General features: G+C 48.4%; 1 protein-coding gene across 4 annotated transcripts in view; it reads right to left on the bottom strand.

Moving 5' to 3' along the window:
- The window catches only part of CYRIA (CYFIP related Rac1 interactor A), a 109,897-nt gene that overhangs the window by 42,721 nt on the left and 46,650 nt on the right, over nucleotides 1-20,526 (bottom strand). The gene's annotated exons all lie outside the window — the stretch shown is intronic.

Raw genomic sequence — 20,526 nt, 5'->3', positions numbered from 1 at the left:
CACATTTCCCACCACCATTGTCTTCAAATTCCCTCCTGCCATACTCCTCCTGGCCTGTCTCGTCTCTATGACAGGTGCCTTCCTTCTCTCGGTCTCTCTCTGTCTCTGTTTCTGTGTCTGTCTCTCTCTGTCTCTCTTTATCTCTGTCTCTCTCACTGTCTCTCTCTCTCTCCACACACTTCGGAGGTGCTATGGTTTGCAATACAGGTACTGAGAGTTCAACATGTTTGTTCCTTACCAATTTTCAGCGTGAGGTTCTTATTCGGGGTTATCATTTCCAACTCTCTTTGTCACGACGATCCCTTCTCTATTCCAACTGCCTGAAAGGTTTGTCTGAGCCTAGATGCTTGCCAAGCTGACAGTTCAGTAAAGAGGAGGAGAGCCTTGTACTTCTCTGTCTCTGCAAACCCTGACCCGAAGCTCTCTATAGTTTCACCCTTTCTTTTTTTCAATTTTTATTAGTGACAAACCAAGAGGTACAGTTGTAGACTTACAAATGTTTGTGCTTGGGTTTCAATTATACAATGATCGAGTACCCATCCCTCCACCAGTGCCCATTTCCCACCACCACGGATCCAGTATCGCTCCCACCCTCCCTGTCTCCCCCATCCCACCCTGCCTCTGTGGCTGGGCATTCCCTTTTGTTCTCTCTCTCCCTTTTGGGTGCTGTGGTTTGCAAAAGAGGCATTTAGTGGCAATCACATTCAGTCTATAGTCTACTGACACTTGTGCTCATCGTATCAGAACAAGGACAGTGCCAAACACTCTGTTCTCCGCTTTTCTTCTGCTTCTGCTCTATTGTTTTGCTTTTCCTTCTGCTGCTGCTATGCCCTGTATTTGGCCAGCACTTCCTATGGCTTCTGCCTGTGGGCATCCCTTCAGTCTTTCAAGGCACGGATCAGACAGTGTTCTCCCAGAAATCTTATTCAACCCCTAGGCTGGAGGAACAGCAATTTCCTTGTGAACTTCCCAGGGGCTAAGCTGTCATTACGCTCAGCACCTTACGCATTCCCACACCCCCCCCCCTCCAGCCTCCCTACCCAAACACCACACACAGGTCTGACATGCAGAACTTGTCCTTTCCATCCACCCAGACTATCACTATCACCCCGTTGTTCATCAATTCGCTCGAGCGGGCCCAGTAACGTCTCCATTAGTCCCTGTCATGTGCTAGTGTAGCCCGATGACATATTGGGGGCTCCTTCAGGATCAGGGGAATGAGGACCATTCATTGTTACTGTTTTTGACATATCAAGTACACCACAGTTAGCTTGTTAGGCTCTGCCATGCAGGCGGGATACTCTCAGTAGCTTGCCAGGCTCTCTGAGAGGAGTGGAAGCTTTTGGGGCAGCCTCTAATCACCTTTACAGGTGTTCCTAGCCAGGCATATAGGCAGGCATGATACTTTCAGTAGCCTGCCGGATTCTCTGAGAGTGAGAACTAGAGAAAAAGAGGTCTCTAGTTTTAGTGAGGTGAGATGGCTACATTTGCAGCCGCGTGCTTCTGGGAGTTTGGTTTTAGAGTCTCTGGATCCTGGCCGTTGCTGGGGTTACATGGCAGTTGGTGGGTGTAACTGTCTAGCTACTGGAAGGTGGGGGAGCTGGGTGGAGGAGGCCCAGTCCCAAACCGAACTAGACACCCAGATTAGAACTTCTAAATAGGCCAACACTGCAGAGAAACGGTAGGATGTCACCTGCAAGGCAGACAGAGACAGGAGGCTCCAAAAAGAACCGGTCAGAGGAAACCAACTTTTTCTGAAATGGGAATATTTGGAGGGGTGTGGCCTTGTTGTTTTGTGAGTGTAACTGCTTTTGAGAATTTAATAAAAGTTAGCCCTCTCAGAGAAATGCACACACACACACACACACACACACACACACACACACACACACACACATGCACACAGATCCACACAGTTTTGCACATCATTCCAGGAGGTTCAATCACACCCCCTCAACCCCACACAATCCAAAACAGAAACCTGTCAATGATTTTTAAAGTTCCAACTGTGCTGTACAGTCATCAGGGAGGAGAAGGGTATTTCCAAGCATGCGGGACCATGGAGCATCTTGAAAAGGAGAAGGAACAACCAGTGGGCAAAGAGGCCTGAGTTCTGATGAGCCCGGGCAAGTCCTTGCCTTCTTTTCAGTCTGAGCGCGTCTCATCTGTGAGGTCCCACCCAGAAGACCTCCTGGGCAGTGCTAGGATGCACTCTGCAAACTGACGCGAGCCAAGTACTTAGGTTAGTAGCTGGCATGCAGCAGACCTCCTTCCAACAACAAACGCTAGTTTTCTGCACCTCCTGTCTTGCATATAAAAAACTGCAACCTCAATGCAAACAAGTCATTTCCCTTTGAGCAATAAATTCTGCACCGGCGCTCTGTTGTAAGGGGAAGAAAGCCGCCTCAGACCACCACCACCTCTGTGAAGAGGGGAAACCCACTGCTGAACGGCTGCTGTGGGCTCGTTCGCACGGCTATTAATCATACAAGAGCCCATTTATGACAAACACAGGTCACTCCCTTTGCATGACAAGGCGTATGGGTCCACAGAGCCCCATTATCCCCCCACCAAAAAAACAGAGCATTGTGGGAGACGCAGGCGACGCCGAGTGCAGACACACAAATGGACATTGTAAGGCTGTTTGCACAACCCCGCAGTGCTCCTCGTGGATTTCCTGCCAAGGAGACATTTGGATCTCGCAGAGCCAGGCTGCAGACGTTTGCTCATGCAACATGGCTTCAAGGCAGCGGACCGAGAAACCCAGGAGTATGGCCCCCTCTGCTGGCCGTCTCTGGAATTGCGGGTCCGGGATACTGAGAAGACTTGGCCACTGAGGATTTCCAGCCTCATCTTTTCTTTCCTTTTTTGGAAGGGTGGGGGGAATGGAATGGTCTCTAAAGCAGGGTGCAGGAGGCCGAGGGGCCCTTCATGGCGGTTTCTGGTCAACCAAGGCAAAGGTTCAATGCAGGAGCTAAGCACTTAAGGTTGCCAAACAGCTCAGACTCTGCAGTGTGCAAAGGATCACCAGCTCCCCACTCCCCACCCCCACCCCCCACCCCCGTGGTGCTTGGGGATCTCGAGGGCTGCACCCAGAGGATCATGTGGTTCTGGGGATTAAACTTGGGTCATCCACATGCATCACAAATGACTTAACCCACTTACTCTCTCTCTAGTTCGTCATTTGTCTTCTGAAGGGCTGCTATTCAACAGACATGAGCTTTGGAGTTCAGAAAAAGGAGTCTAATCCTCAACTGCAACAGCTGTTGGCTACAGGACATTGGGCAAACCATATAATTCATCAGCTCTTACTTTCCCAGGCAGTGCCCGTAGACTAAATACCAGCATTCCCCCCTCCCCCCCCCCCGCCCTGTCTTCCTCTGAAGAGACCCTCCACTCCCACAGATATTCCTCTTCTCCACCACCACCAGCAGGCCAGGCATTAATCTCTGACCAGAGATTAATCTCTGACCAGTCTGCAACTGAGAACGACATCAGCAAGAAATGCCTATTGGTAACAACGTCTTTGCTTAACCTGTACTCAGCATTTTGGATAGAAAGGTAATTTTTTCTCTTTGAAACTACATCAGAGTTCTATTTCTTTTTTTCTTTTCAATTGTTGGTTCTTGTTTTCCAGAGCTGGTTGTGTCCTGGGGTGCATGGTACCACATGTCCTATCTCATCAGCATCTGAAATGCCAGGTCTGGCTCAACTAGAAGGAAGAGGGTGAACTAGCTGCAAGTCTTGGCTCAGTTTCCTTTTTCAGAGATGGAAGAAAGGCCTGGCCACTCCGCAGAATGACTCAAGTGCCAGTTTCTGTTGGTCATCATATCACAGACAGACTGTGATGTTTGGTTTGGAGTCCAGAAGCGAATGTGTTTTCCAACTTTCACTTACCCTACCTGAGTCGCACCCTCATTCTGAGTAAACCAGGGATTAGCTCAACTTCAAGAGGGATTTAGAAACAAGAGTCGCCATATGTAAATAACCAAATCCTAAATGCTGCCCTAATCCTTACTTTAAACATTTTCTTTCTTTTTTTTTTTTTGTACTCTTCCACTCTTGGCTTCTTAGAGACACCTCAAACTTTACACAACCAAAATAATGCTTCGATTTCTCCCCCACAAAATCCACACTTCCCAAGTCTTGTTTAGGATGGGAATCCCATTGGTTCCATGGTTTCAAAGACCCAGTCCAAAAAGAATGCTATGATTCTTGGCATCTCCTATTCCCAGCCCCGTTGTCTGTAGTGATAAATCCCCACTCTAGGATGGAACTTACATTTCACCATTGCACACACCTGCCTCAGAGCCCTGAGTCCCGCCACACCACGGGGCTTCCCATCTCACACAGACTCGGGGCTTGTAAACCAATCCCCAGCTCCTCTCCTCTCGCTGCCAGCGCCCAGCTCATTGCCTGAGCCACAGCTCAAGGAGAGTTGTTTGTTTGTTTTAAGAAGTTTTATTGGATCATCATGAGATACAGTTACCAACTTGGCTGATTATGTTTCACTCACACAATGCTCAGGCGCTCATCCCTCCTCCAGTGGACTTTTTCCACCACCAATGTTCCCAGTGTCCCACCCATCACCCCCATCCCACCCCACTCCCTGCCTCTATGGCAGGTACAATCCTTTGTTTTCTCTCTCTCTCTCTCTCTCTCTCTCTCTCTCTCTCTCTCTCTCTCTCTCTCTCTCATTTGGGCATTATGGTTTTCCATGCAGATACTAAGAGCTCATCGGGTTTGGTCCTTGGTCTACTTTCAGGACACGTCTCCCATTCTGGGCCATCCTTCCAATCATCATTTACTTACTGGTTCCTTCTCCATCTCAACTGTCTTTCCCCCCTCCCCCCCCCCCCCCCCACACCACGTTGGGCTGGCTTCCAAACCAAGAAGTGATCCTCCTGGCTTCAAGGGCAATTTTAAAGGCTGCATCCTGTCTCTCTTGGGCTTAACCCCCCCCCCCCCACAGACAACTTCCTGTCTCACTCAGTAAAATACATAATGACCCTAATCACAGTGACAGCGGCTAGGAATGTTATTCTAATGTCCTGAATTCCCCCCTCCTGACCCACCCCCCTCCGCTATCTGCTCATCACCTTTATGTTCTTCAATTTACCACACACTTCTTCCATAAGAACTTGGGTCTTGCTAGTCCTTTTGCCCTGGAATACTGACCCCTCATGCCCCCTGGACCTGTTTTTTTCCCCTTAGGTCTTTATTCAGGTCTTTATATGTTTCCACAGAACACCTCCTACCAGTCGAGTCCAAACTAGTTCTTCTGACCTCACAGTCACTGTCTGTCTCTACTTTTCATTTTCATCTCTGTTATCAATAACACTGTAGCACTGTAGCACTGTCCTCCCTTTATTCATCGATTTGCTCGAGCGGGCCCAGTAACGTCTCCATTGTGAGACTTGTTGTTACTGTGGTTTGGCATAACGAATACATCACGGGTAGCTTGCCAGGCTTTGCTGTGCGGGCGAGATACTCTTGGTAGCTTGCTGGGCTCTCCAAGAGGGGCGGAGGAATCGAACCCGGATCCACCAGGTCAGCCGAGCGCAAGGCAAACGCCCTACCCACTGTGCTATTGCTCCAACCCAATAACACATTAGCCCAAATCTCAGACTTGGGCCCGACACCCAGGAGGAAATACACACAGACCCTGGAAGGAAGGAAGTCCTTCGTTCATAAACACGATAATTGCCATGGAGCTCCTTTCAATAAAACCTAAGTTTCTTCCTCCGGACTCCATGGGAGCTCAGAGTGGCTCTGAGATCCTCTGGGATTTTGCTTTCTGCCCTCTCATTTGTGCAAGAACACAGGGTAGTGGTCACTCCAGGGCACGGAGAAATAATTACATGCCAGTAAGTGTGTTCTTCATAGATGGCAGCCTGGAATTATAAAACCGAAGTGAGGCTCGGAGGGAGGGAAAAGAGAAGGTTAGGAGAACTAGCTGAGGATTCATTAATATAAAGATCTAACAGCAGAAATGAAGAGACTCATTTTATCTTGAGATGAGATGCACCTAGGTGCCTTCCATGTATGAAGAGGGTTTCTGGGTGGGCCTGGGTCGGGAAGACATTAATGTCACGGAGTGTCCTGGGAGTTATAGGCTGAGTCCTGATCTCATTTCAGTCACATGCCACAGTGCCTGGGGAGGGATTATTCCTCTGCTCTGAGCCTCATCCTATTATCTGTAATCCACTTGAATTAACATAGGTGGCCTGGGAACGGCTTCTCAATATCCAGTATCCTAGGGATTTATTTAGATTGTGAGAATTCAGGCTAACAGAATAGATTAATTAGAAATGGTATGCAACTTCCATCCAAGATGCAGAACTGCATGCTTACAGTAGGAAGACCTGATCTTCCCCTAGGTTTGTTCCTCAAAGTCCTTTTGGGTTTCAAGTTACTTGGAAAAGGGTCCTGACGTGTGAAAGTGGTGAGGCGTGCAACCAGGGAGTGTCACAGAGTTTATCTTGGTTAAGAGTTGTGATTTGGAAAGCAAGTGACATGATTAATCTATTAAGAAGTCATTCTCTAGCCCGTGTATACTTTGGAAATGTGAAAAGCTCAGATATGCTGATATTAATATCTAGTGCATGGGACCCCAGAGTACTGATGTCAGACAACACTTGGTCAACATGGTTTTTAATCTCTTGGCGTACAGAGATCTACACAGCCATTCTCGGATTTAGACTTTTTGCTTTTGGAATTCAAGAAGCAGTTGAGAATCTGCCACAGTTTCAGTTCTAATGAGCCTAACTCAGGTCTGAATGCAATTATAATAACAGCAAATGATAACATAAGGGCTATCAGTTGAGGGGGAGGGGGTGGAATTTTGCAAACACCCAATCTGAGTTCATTTGGCTTCCAAAATAAAATTGCCCTGGGAAAATGAGACTATGTTTATCCAAACCCCAAGGCTTTTGAAGTGCATTTACATTATCCAGAAAGTAGCAGTGTTTAGTTGGAATAAGTAATAAGCATTTCCAAACCTTCTAAAATTCACAGTATAAACCCAGATTCTGTTTAGTTGGCAAGACTTGACTCTCTCTGGCTCTCTCGATACCCCATGTCACTTCCTTTTCAGTTTAACTCAGTGGATGCCTCATACTACACCCAAACCCAAACCCTTGCTTTACCACTCACCTTCATATTTATGAAAGAGAGAGATAGAGAGATAGAGGGAATTCCTACAATTTCATATATATACTTTCCATAGATATGTAGTGTCGCAAATATATGTGAAGTTCCTGGTCCACGGGTCTTAATCAATAGAAAAAAAAACACAGCATGGAAAGAAAGGGTGGAAGAGGGGAAAATATATAATTTCCCTACTTTCCTACATAATTTGATAAAGATATAACTAGTTTCAACATAGAAAGACTCACACGGAAGCACGCCAGACCCTACTTAAAATTTTCAGAGCAAAAGGAAGAGCAAATGAGGTCGTTAGTGATGATCCCATAACCTTTTGGAAGAGGATCGCACGGGCCTGTCTAAGTGAAATCCTTGTCTCAGAGAAGCAGAAACAGTTGCTGTGGAATTCGGGTCGGCCCCGAATTCAATGCCATTTTAATTAAGGGCTCCAAGAAGCCTCCCAAGTAAGTAAGCGGTTTCATTTTCCAAGTTTCTGCAAAGGCAAGAGCTTGCAGTTCACGGCAACGTCCGCTAGAGGGTACTCTCGCCACACATTAAGGTTGTCAGAACCAGGCAGGGTTCTTAGCACGAAAGCAGAAGTTTGTAGCCGGGACAGAGCAATCAACGTCAACATCCTGAATGTTTTCTTAACGTTGTCCTCCTACGTCAACAAGAATTCAAATTGAGAATGTAATATAGCTGATGCTTGCTTAATGCAATAACTCAATTTGTGTTCAAGGTCATTTCAATAGCACAGGCCTTGATCAGTCTGCCAGAAATGGAACCCTGGCATTTGAGGAAGAAAAAAAATTAATAGATTCAGTCATTTGGCCTAATAGTCATCCTCCCTGGCCCTTTCCGCTAATTTTTTAAATCATGTTTTCCACCAAGGGAGACATCTGTCTTGTGGCTGAAGCAAGTTGACTCCAGTTGTAAAGGACAAAGAGTAAAACATATAAAAAAAAAAAAAAGAAAAAGGAGAAAAAAAAAAAACTCAAACCCAAGCTTATCAAAAATCAATTTCTATAGTTCACTTTAATGAAGCATCCATATTACATAAGGTGACTCTACTTGGGTTTTAGAATAATCCCGGTGCAAATTCAGAGAGCTGGCAAGCGTCTATATATTAGCAGTCCTAGGTCCTTCTTCAAGACAGACGGGCAGACATGGAAGGGCCACATTGCTTACACGGGGACGCTTCTGCAGGAAGCACGCTATACACAGAGCAGGCACCAAGGTCAACCGGGGAATTTCTCTGTTTAGATTGATCCACCAAGATCACAATTAAACCAAACAAACAAGCTCACCAAGTTTACGTCCGCATGGATGTCTGTCTGCGCTCGGCCTTGCTCTAGCTGACTCCAGCAGCACTAGCCTGGCTTCAACTTTCCCCCTGCCTCCTCCCGGGTTCCCAGGCTGGTGCGCGACCACAGGCAGCTCTGCCTTTGAAAGCCCTGCCCGCGTGCCCCAACGGGCCGGCAGACCTCACAGACAGAGCAAGTGCTGTTTAGGCTACTTCTCATCCCACTTCAACATAGCCCATTGTTTTCAAACACGAGATCAGTCCGGTCCAGCTGAGAATCCAGCTAAACAAAATAACCTCAGGTTGCGTGGTGACCAGTGTCCTGGGGGAGGTACAGATGAGGGCAGAGATAGGCGCACCGTCCACTTGCCAGGTGATGGACTTGGCCATAGCCTGGGGGAGGGGACTGGAGGGGGGGATCACTGCACTATACTAAAGACAGGAGGCACAGTGACAACACCCCCTTTCAGCCACTGGTATGTCAAGTTCACCGTGGTTTGGGCTGGGCCCTTGAGTGTTGGGTAGGGGGGATGAGGGGTGTCGTGTGGTCGGCCTGCTCTGCCCTTTGTTTTATGAGTGAGCTTGTTCGTTTTTTTGTGTGTGGGGGTGGGGGTTTGGTTATTTTTTACTTTTTGGGTCACACCCGGCATTGCACACCAGGGGTCACTCCTGGCTCATGCACTCAGGAATTACTCGTGGAGGTGCTGCGGGGACCATATGGGATGTTGGGAATCGAACCCAGGTCGGCCGCGTGCAAGGCAAATGCCCTACCCGCTGTGCTATCACTTCAGCCTCGAATGAAATTGTTTATGGATCCCACTTGGCACAAGGAAGAATGTAAGGAAATGTGGCAAAACATTTGTTGAGCTTCCAGAGCCTGGCATAGGGTGGGAGTCAAGTCCCTGTTTCTGTCTCTGTCTCGGTCTCTCTGTCTCTGTCTCTCTCTGTCTGTCTCTGTCTGTCTCTGTCTCTGTCTCTGTCTCTCTCTGTCTCTCTCTGTCTCTCTTTGTCTCTCTCTCTCTCTCTCTCTCTCTCTCTCTCTCTCTCTCTCGGTTTGGGCCCACACACGGTGGTGCTCAGGGATGACTCCTGGCTCTGCACTCAGGAATCACTCCTGGCGGCCTTGGATGCTCGGGATGCCTGGGAATAAAATCCAGGTCAGCTGCATGCAAGGCAAGAGCCCTGCCGCTCTATTATCCCTCCACCCCACCCCATCACCCTCTAGTCTCCCCTATCCCCGTCCATTTCTATGATCAAAGCCTTCCCAACACCCAACTTCAGTTTTCTTGCCCGGAAAAAAAAAAGAAAAAAAAAGATCAGGCAGATGCGAGCCCAGATGATGCCTCAGACCCCTCTGAAATGGTATGTGTGCCTTAGCGGGATTTCCAAGGCAACGCTGTCTCTAAAGAGCTTAGGAAAACTGGAACACTCAGGTGTTTAAGACATACTGGCTTATCTAAGGGGGAAGAAAGGGGTGGGGGGGGGGTGGAGAAAACAACGAGTCTTTGAACAGAGCCAGGAATTAATCCGGCCCGGGGACTCTGCCTGCAGCTCAGCGCCGGGAACTCTGCTCTCGGGGCCTGGGGGGTGTTGGGGACACCTGCCCCACCCTCGGCCAGGCAGCGGGTTGGCGTGGGGCGCTGAGAGAGTGTCCCCTGGGTTCTGTGCTTCCCTTTCGGTCTATGATCACGGCGGCGTGAGAGGAGCCCAGGAAGGGCCGAGCCGTCCCCAGGGCGAGGTCTGCTGCGCTGTAGCATAGAACAAGCAAAGCTTTGTGAAGCCCCACGGGCAGCCAGGAAACACACAGAAGGGCCTGTGCTCGCTTAGCTCAGCGGGCCGAGGGGTGCTGTGCTTCCCAGCAGGAACCCCCATCCCCCCAACCCAGAGCTGGGCAAAAGGGGGGGGGGCTCTCCACCTGGTGCCGGCGGGCACCTCTCCTCGATCGGCTGTCAAGTTCGAGTGAGCCTGGACGGGCCCCAAATTCTCATCTCAAGCAGTTCCTCTGCCCTCTGGGATTCTCCCATTTGCCAGTGTGAATTTTACCTGCATCCCTACATCATCTTTAAGCAGGTTCCCCCGTCCCCCATCCCGTGCCCCCCACCATGTTCCCTCAACCTGCTTCTGCCCCTCCCTGCCTCCAGCCTCTGGGGACCTTCCCCCTGCTGCTTTGGGTCCCCTCCAGCTCTATTATCCGGGATGCAGAGAATGTTCTAAAGGCCCAGAGGGTGGCCCAGGCAGGAGGCCTCAAGCGTATCCCTGCTTCTTGGGTCACACCTGGCGATGCACAGGGGTTACTCCCGGCTCTGCTCTCAGGAATTATCCCTGGTGGTGTTCAGGAGACCATATGGGATGCTGGGAATCGAATCCGGGTTGGCCGCGTGGAAGGCAAATGCCCTACCCACTGTGCTATTGCTCCAGCCCCTGAAATCCCAGCCTTTTCCGTGCTTTCTGCACTTGGGAGAGGCTTCACAAAACAGTCGCCGGAGAACGGAACCCACAGCACATACCCAGAAACATTTGGAGCAGTCGACTGAGGTCTTGAGCAGAATCCAAGCGGCTAACCCTAAGAGAGTCTTTACTAAATGCCGGGGCAAGTGAGGCCTTACATAGCCATTCACATCTTCTGCAGCTCTTTCCCAGGCACCGTTTAGATGAGCTGGCCTTGTAGGTGAAAATGCATCATAAGGACCACGAGGAAATGTGATGGTCAGGAAACGAATGTCTCCATGAGGAAGGACATTTTTCTTTGTTTTTTTTATCTGCATGATTTGCTTTATTTTGTTTGTTTGTTTGATTTTAATTTTTATTAGTGAGACACCATGTGGTACAGTTGTAGACTTACAAATTTTTGTGCTTGGGTTTCAGTTATACAATGATTGAGTACCTATCCCTCCACCAGTGCCCATTCTCCACCACCACCAATCCCAGTATCCTTCCCATCCCCGATCCCCCCATCCCACCCTGCCTCTGTGGCAGGGCATTCCCCTCTGTTCTCTCTCCCCTTTTGGGTGCTGTGGTTTGCAAAAGAGGCACTGAGTGGCAATCATGTTCAGTCTATAGTTCACTTTCAGCATGCATCTCCCATCCTGGGAGAATCCTCCCAACACAGAAAGGACATTTTTCTTACATGTGTTGGAACAACCCGGAGGTGACACAGGGTCTGTGCATTCCAGGGACAATGGCTGGAGGAAGTCTGCAACCGTGCATAGGTGCGTAGGTGGTAGGGGGTGCTGACCTGCTGGTGTGCCCACCCCCCACGAGCGAAAGGGACCCAAGAGGGTGTTCGGCTAAGGGGTCCCCTTGGAGGTACTGCCACGGCTGCTGCCTCCTGTGAGTTCATTCTCTGAGCGCACAGCTCACCCAGGCAGTTCCCACGGGCACCCCTGTCTCTGTTATAATTTTCAGATTTTTTAAAGTAATTTTTTAAAAACTTGAATCACTATGTCACAAAGCTGTGCGTGATGGTGGCACCCATGTTTCTGCTGAGGACACTGTTCTGAGAGATTCCACAACTGTCGAGCTCACCAGACGGTAAGTTGCTGATCCCCAAGGACAGTAAAATGGTCCCCGTTCATGCTCCCACGAGACACTTTGCATGGTCACCCAAGTCCACTCCAATGCACCTTCTCTGCTCTGAGCCAGTCCTTAAAGCCGGGTCTCTGCAAAGGTCATCACGTTTCCAGACTCTTCTTAACTCACATACAGGAATGGGAGGAAGAAAGCCAATGGCTTGCTGTGTCCCTTCCTGGCCCTGTCTGCCTGGCCCAGGTTCCAGATCAGAAGAAAGGGAGCTGGCGTGGGGTCGGGGTGGAGGGTGTTACTGGGAGGGGCCTATTGGCTCCTGGGAGGAATGGAGTTCCAAGCCTGCCTTCAGAACTCCCATCCGTCCATGGAAGGATTCCTACAGTTTGCAGGCTAGTCCCGACCCAGTTTCCTTCCTGCTTTCCAGGTTGGGAGAAATCCTGGGGCCATGGGCTGGCAGCTCACAAATGCCAAAGTGAGGAAGACTGACACTGGGGTTTGGCCAAACACGCCAGGTAAGGTTTCCTATTTCTTTTTCTTTCTTTCTTTCTTTCTTTCTTTCTTTCTTTCTTTCTTTCTTTCTTTTTTATTAGTGGAACACCATGAGGTACAGTTATAGATTTACAAATTTTTGTGCTTGGGTTTCAGTTATACAATGATCAAGTACCCATCCCTCCACCAGCGTCCATCCTCCACCACCACGGGTCCCAGCATACCTCCCACCCCCCATCCCCCCCACCCCACCCTGCCTCTGTGGCAGGGCAATCCCCCTTGTTCTCTCTCTCTCTCTTCTTTTGGGCCCTGTGTTTTGCAAGAGAAGCATTGAGTGGCAGTCATGTTTGGTCTATAGTCTACTTTCAGCATGCTTCTCCCACCCTGGGAGGGTCCTCACAACATCCTTTATTTGGTGTTCTCTTCTCTATCTGAGCTTCTTTTTCCCCTAGCAATTGTGGCTGGCCTCCTATTTCTTTTTAAGCCAGAGGAGAAGAGAACAGCATCAAGGAAGCTAAAGGAGTCAAACCAAGGAGTGGTGGACAGAGGCAGGAACTAGCCCAGAGCTCAAACATAGGTGGGCGGGGGTTGGGGGGGGAGGAGCAAGATGGAATCACTTTCACTTTGTGAACTGATCAGCTGATCTGCCTCGAGGGCTGAGGCAAACCCCACCTTCCTAGAAGAAGAGAGGGGTCTAGCTGTTTCCTAGAAAGGGGAACGCAAATGTGAAACCCACATGATAATCTTGCTGCCTCCTGGGGAATTCTGCAGGAGTCAAGGACTCTCCTTGGGGACAAGCTGAGAAAAAGAAGACCTTGACAGACAAATCCAACTTCCTCAGCGTGAGGATGGAGATAGAAAGGGGGTGCTCAGGATCAACAGGAATCCGTGTCAGAGACCAGGCTAGAACTCATGAATCCTGGTGGTACACTCATCTTTCTTTCTCCTTCCCTTCCTCCCTCCCTCTGTCCCTCCCTCTCTCCCTTCCTCCTTTCCTCTCTCCCTCCCTTCCTCTCTCCCTTCCTTCCTTTCCTTTCCTTCCTTCCTTCAACCCTTCCTCCCTTCCTTCCTTTCCTCCCTTCTTCCCTCCCTCCTTTTTTTCCTTCCTCTCTCCTTCCTTCATATTTCAATGAAAACTGCTACTCTGAGGCAGACTACAGGACTGGAAGTAGAAATGAATTCTTTCCAGCTGGGACATCCGTAAAGGTATCCTTAAGGGAAACCATTGGTTATGGAATTAAAATGACATAAAGGACTGCAACAGTTCTTCTCCTAGTCACATCTTCTTCCTTGTATTTCCTTTCCTTTTTTGTCTTCCTTCTCCCTTTCCTCCCCTTCATTCCTTTTCCTCCCCATCCCTCCACTCTGCTTCCATTCCCTTCCCTTCTTTTCCCTTTCTCTTCTCTGTCTTTTTTTTAATTTTCATCTTTCATTTCTTAAAAACACCCCAAGAAAAATGCATATCCCTGCTGGGTACAAGCAGAGGTCAGAGTAAGTTCATACTGAGTAAGTCCATACTGACTAAGTTCATACTTAGAGGGAGAAGAGAAGAAATCCAGCTATCATGTCTCCCACTTTGCTTACCGCATCAGGAAGAACAAATTGGTCCCCCAGGAGCAAGAGCTAGAGAGCCACGGCTCTGGTAAGCATAAGTGATCCTCTAAGAGGAGAAATGGAGAGTGATTTTCATGGGCTGTGTGTCTCCGAGGCCTGCACATCCCCACCCCTTGATCCACTGACGATGACACATATAAGCCAAGAACAAGATGATCACAAAAATAGGGGGGGAAACTTGAAGGGGGTGGGGTCTGGGCCACACACAGCTGTGTTCCGGACTGACTCCTGGCTCTGTGCTCAAGGATCACTCCTGGCGGGACTTGGGAGACCAGCTGGGGTGCCAGGATTCAAACCCAGCTGAGCTGCTTGCAAGGGAGGTGCCGTCACTACTGCACCACCACTCAGATTAAAATTAAGAAAATCTTTAGTGGAAAAGCAGTGCTATGAGGAGAGAAGAGTATTTGAACTAGAACCAGCTGTCTTGTCTGGTAGTGAGGTCTACATTCCCAGAAGCATGAAGCAGAGGCCTGAGGGGCAGGATTGAGAGACGGCTGGCACCACAGAGAGCCAGAAGTCTTGCAGACATCTCCTTCAACACTCCACTGACAGATGCAGGTCAGTGCTCCGGGTAAGTGCTACAGCCCAGGACAACTCTTAGTTGTGAAATATCCTCCTGGGTTGACCGGAAGTTCTCCTGACTTACAGAGAGAGTGGCAGGCAGCATGCAAAGCGGAAGCAGGGATAATTAGAAGGGAGTTTGAGTCCAAATCAACTAATTTATCAATGAGCCACCTGGTAGCCTCTGAGCTTCGATTTTCTCTTCTGTAGGGAGATTGTGGGAACATCCGGCATCCAGGGCGTACAGAGCATGGCATGTATGGGCCCCCAAGAGGGTTGGGTGGGTTGGTCCTGCCAAGTCACTCAGCTTCCAGCTAGCAAGTGACACTGGAGAAGGTTGCCGATACTTCTTTAAATTCTATATTCTCTATTTAATCACACATGGTATGCCACATCATATATATACATATATATTCATATATATACATGCATGTATCCACATATAGCATGCATCCACATGTATATGTATAAATATACATAAATATATAGACATCAGCAAGCAAAACTCTCTATATCATATATATATAATTTTTTCCCAAGAGAAAGGCAGAAGGATATAAATAGTTTTCCAACATTGCTCCAGCTTTCACTGGAAAGAAGCAAACCGAGTTCTCTGTAAAGCCAGATTTTGCCCCCAGACAGATTTGGCAGTCTCCACTGTGAAAGCAGAGTTTCTGGAGTACAGAGAAGGATCTCTCTCCTTTGAATCTCTCACCCACTCTCTTCATTTCTCAGTCACCCTTACCTTAGTCTTCTCTCTCTCTCTCTCTCTCTCTCTCTCTCTCTCTCTCTCTCTCTCTCTCACACACACACACACACACACACACACAACACACACACACTCCTACTCCTCCATGGCATCAGGACAGAGATCAACTCAAACAACTTTAATCGTTTTTAGTCACTGCTGGGAACGAGGTGGTAGGATGAGGGGCTACTAGTGGGTGCTTTTAAGCAGAGTCAAGGCATTCACTGTGTCCCAAGACAATCACGCTGGCTTCTTCCTCCCTATTTCTATAACACAGGACTGCTGTTCTGCACCAGATGTGTCTCTCGCCCAGGTCTCAACTCCTACACATCGTGCAACACCCAGCTCCTATGACTCCTCTTGGCTTTTGTCTTCTCGGACTTCATGCACATCACTATGGCTTTACTGGGGATTTTCCTCAACCTGCCTCTGGGACAGGATCCCCTCTAGCTTGTCACCATCTCAGAAACTCCATAAGGAGCTGAGACTATTTGATCTGTCTTTTTTTTTCTTTTTGGGTCACATTGGCGATGCTCAGGGGTTACTCCTGGCTCATGCACTCAGGAATCACTCCTGGCAGTGCTTGGGAAACCATATGGGATGCTGGGAATCGAACCCAGGTTGGCCACATACAAGGCAAATGCCCTACCTGTTGTGCTATTGCTCCAGACCCTATCTGATCTGTCTTGATGCTGCCAAAAGCACAGGAACATGGCACGTAGGCACTCAGGTTTTCCCTCTTGAATGAAAGTGAGTTTCTAAAGGAACGCTTGGCCTTTCAGATTCAACAAAGAGAGAGCTAAGAGGTGGCTGTGGCCCGCTTGTTTTCTGACTCAAAGAAAATGTCTCCAAACCTAATGCATACCATCAGTAGGTCTGCTCGAATAACATGGATCTGCTTTCGAACCAACCAACTCCCTGCTTTCAGAAACAAGGCTCAAGCTCTAACCATTTCCGGAAACGTATGTTCCAAGGCTCCACATGCAACACTGCCAAGATTTCACCTTTGCTCCAGCTGACTGCTGGTGTCCAGGTGCCTGCATCCTCTCCTGACAAGCACCTCCCTCTGCGGTCTCTATGAACTGATGGTACAGTCAGGGAAACGATGACCTTCAGGCCGTCCAAAGAGCACATCTAAAAGCAACGCTTTCAAGAACAGGGTCCAATAAGATGAGAACCTTTATTTCCCGAAACTGTCATCTTTTCAGGTCAGCCTTCTACTTAAATCACTGTTTCTTAGCTGTCCTAAGGAGAGACTCAGAAGCCCAGCAGGTCAGCTGGGATGTGAGACACGCCCCCCCCCCCAACCCCTCCAGGGAAAGCCTTCGCCTTCAGCTTCCTCTGAGAGTAAGGCAGTATCGCGAGAGTTGGCAGGCTGTCACGTGTGCTCCTCCTGGCTTCACATGGCTACGGTGGTTGAGCAGGAGACTTTTTTTCTGCCTGATAACCCTTTTTCTGAAGTCTCTTAGTGCTCTCCTATCTGATTTCTCCTCACCTCCACAGTCCCATAGTCCCCATGGCTTCCACGCACCCATCATTCTTCCACCATACTGATAAGCAGGTAGTACGTCTCCCAGCAAAACCAGAAGCAACCAGAAGGTAGGACCAGCTGGAGTTCTTGCTCCAGCAAGCACTCCAGCACCCAGCTCTGGTGCTCAGATGTTTCCTCAGGTGGCTGGTCCTCCCTCAACTCCATAGCCATGGCTTAGCCAGTGTCTAGGTGAACACCTTTGCAAAAGAATCGGTATAGTCCCCTGTGGGAGGTTCCAAGAAGAACATTCCCAATCCAGCTCATTGGTTCCAGGTTGAATACAAGAGAACAGCTGTTAATTTTAACCTAATTTTCCCATGCAGTTTCCCCAAGCTGTCTTGACCTGATTAGACTATGGGTCCAGAGCATGACCAAGCTCATTAGTGGCCAATACAAGTGTGTGAATAAATGGCTAATACTCTACTGACTAAGAACCTCCACCCTTATTTCTACATCAGGGTGCTTGTGGAATAAGGCCTCAAGGATGCACTGAGGGAGAGAGAAGAAGGCCCGGAAATCTCTGAAAGGCCAGTCAGAGCATAAGAGCTCCTGACATGGTGTAGAAGGCCCTTGGCTGACTGGAGGAAGGAGCATCCCACAGGGTGAACACCGCACCCCTCTCTGCCTCCATCCCTAGCTACCGTGACCTCTTCCTTCTGCTTCATCCTGTTTTCCACAGCAGGTGACTAGATTCATGCACATTTCTCCCTCAGAAGTTCTGCTCTGCCTCGGATTCCTTCTCCATCACAGCTTTCTTCTCTAGTAAGGAATGTATCAGAAAGTTCTTGGGACCCTATGAAACAGCAATGTCTGCCCCCCACCCCCCAATCCTTAACTCTATAACTTGGGCTGATTTATTTTACCAAAACAATACTGCCTCATAGAACATATACCAGATTGGCTACAAGATGATGGTTCCCTGACTTCAACAGAAAATTGTAAGCTCCATGAGGAAACAAATTTTTGCTTGGCATCAAGATGAAACCTACCACCACCACCCCCACATACGCACACATACACACACACATACACACACACACACACACACGTGCTTCATAAACACCGTGAAGAACATGGCTGACTGGAGGAAGGAGCATCCCACAGGGTGAACACCACAACCAATGCCTTGGCCAAGATGAAATGATGCCAGCAGCCAAGCATTCTTGTTAAACACCAGGCCAGGAGGTCCCTCCCATATCAACCTATTCCAATTGTCAGAACATTTATTCTGAGATGGCAGTAATGCTGGTCTTTTCTTTTTGGATCACAGTGAAATACACAGTTAGAAGATTGTTTATGATCTGGATTCAGTTATATCATGTTCAAACACCCATCCCTTCACCAGTGTACATTTTCCACCATCAGCATCTCCAGTTTCCCTCTCACCTCTTACCCCAGTAATGCTGGTCTTCAGTGAAGAAGTTGCTTAAAGTAAGGAGGGTCAGAGCTGGAGTGATAGCACAGCAGGTAGGGCGTTTGCCTTGCACACGGCTGACCCAGGTTCGATTCCCAGTATCCCATATGGTCCCCCTGAGCACCGCCAAGAGTAATTCCTGAATGCAAAGCCAGGAATAATCCCTGAGCATCGCTGGGTGAGACCTCCCCCCCCCCAAAAAAAAAGCAAGAAGGGTCTCTGCTCAAATCTAGAATAAAGGATGGGGCCAATGGACAGTGACAAGTCCTGCTGTAACAAAACAAACAACTCAAGAGGTCCAGTTTTGGATGGGAACTGCCCCAAGTTCAGACAAGGAACATCGAAGATGGAGACTGACTCCAAAGACAGCAGTCTGTCTATCTGTCTGTATGTCTCTCTCTCTCTCTCTCTCTCTCTCTCTCTCTCTCTCTCTCTCCATCTCCTTCCCCCACCTAACTGGGTGGGACTTAGAGTCATGTAAATAAGGCATCTCTAAATTTAGACACAGGTTCAAAAGGAACCCTACAGGAATCAAAACTATATACTGCATTGACTCTAAATAAAGGGTGGGCAGGAAAAGAAACTACTATTTTTCAAGGCCTACAAAGCAAGAAACTATGCTAATAGATCACTGCTCTGGATTCTCATTATAGGCCTTCAATATATAGTATGTTTTCCCCTTCTTACAGAATGGATAATAGAGGACTTAGGCAAAACAAAGTAAGAACAGGCAAAGCCAAATAAAGCAAACTTTGAACTCTGACTGTGGACTTGGGACTACAAAGGAGGAGGTGAAAGGGGGTGAAAGGTGAAGAAAGTCGACTGAACTGTGTTTGTGGGGTGCTGTGAGTGTGGGGGGCATGGAGGGGGGTGTCTCAGTATTTGCATGGTGGGTATGATAGTGTATATTCCAAAGAGGTGTGGATTTGTACCCTGAAAATATATGCAGTACTGTAAACCAACATTATCTCATTTAAAAAAAAATCTAAGTAAAATTATTGAAACAGTAAATGGGCAAAACTGAGATTAGAAGTCAGTTATAATTCCAAAGGTTCTTCTTTCTCTGAATTACACTATTGCAGGGATCATTCTAGGGGAGAAAAAAAAACCATGAAAGGAAGAAAGAAAAACTTATACCCTTAAAGAATAAGAATTTAGTAGTAGGAATGAGTCTGGGGTAACATGATACTGGGCGTTTTCAGAACTGGAAACTCCCTTCGAAGGCACTGGATGCCTTCTGGACTGTGCTCAGGTTTATGAAATGACTCTGGTTTAAGTTTTCAAGGAAACTCAAGACATGTAGATAAAAAGGAAGAAGAGAGCAAAAGTTACAGTCTAATTAGCAGTGCAGGGCTGCGGCATCTCCCAGGATCTCATATGTGTGGGAGCACTACGTCAGTTTCAAGGGATGAATTAATACAGAGTTCAGGAAGCTCAGCCACGGGGTCCTCAGGCATCTGGGCAGGATACCAGCACGTGGCAGGTTCAAGTTCAATCAAGAAGTAAATACGGGCGGGATACCAGCACGTGGTAGGTTCAAGTTCAATCAAGAAGTAAATACGTTCCTTTCCTTGCATATGAGAAAAAAAAAAGTGTGCACTGCTGATCTGGAGGAGATAAGAGAGGAAGGACTATGCATTGACAAGTGAGTCAAGAGGAAAAAGGGGATGGTGATCTTGGGGGAGAACTTCCACTGTCACTGTCACTGTCCTCCTGCTGTTCATCAATTTGCTCCAACGGGCACCAGTAACATACCCATTGGGAGACTTGTGTTTACTGTTTTTGGCATATTGAATACGTCACAGGGAGCTAGCCAGGCTTTGCCATGCGGGCACGATACTCTCCGTAGCTTGCCGGGACTCCAAGGTGGGGGGTGGGGGGTGGGGATGGAACTCAAGTCGGGTGCGTGCAAGACAAACGCCCTACCCGCTATGCTATCGCTCCAGCCCAGGGGGAGAACCATCTGGAAACACCTCTGAAAATGTGAACAAGTGAGATGCCAACCAGATCTCCTGCCGGAGACCCAACTCCCATCAGGGCTGGACGACTGAAGGGCGAAGCTCTTTGCTCCTCTAAATTTGCTCGGACGGGAGAGCCAGAAACATGCCTTGAGCTCAAATAATAGATTCTGCAGTGGAAAAGGCGCACTATACCACAGCTCTAAATTTCCACTCCTGCCTGTAGTTTTCGACTAC

The sequence above is a fragment of the Sorex fumeus genome, unplaced genomic scaffold (assembly GCF_029834395.1).
Source record: "Sorex fumeus unplaced genomic scaffold, SorFum_2.1 ptg000006l, whole genome shotgun sequence".
Classification (NCBI taxonomy): Eukaryota; Metazoa; Chordata; class Mammalia; order Eulipotyphla; family Soricidae; genus Sorex; species Sorex fumeus.
The sequence above is the reverse complement of the archived record's forward strand: the minus strand, read 5'-3'. Positions and strand labels throughout refer to the sequence as shown.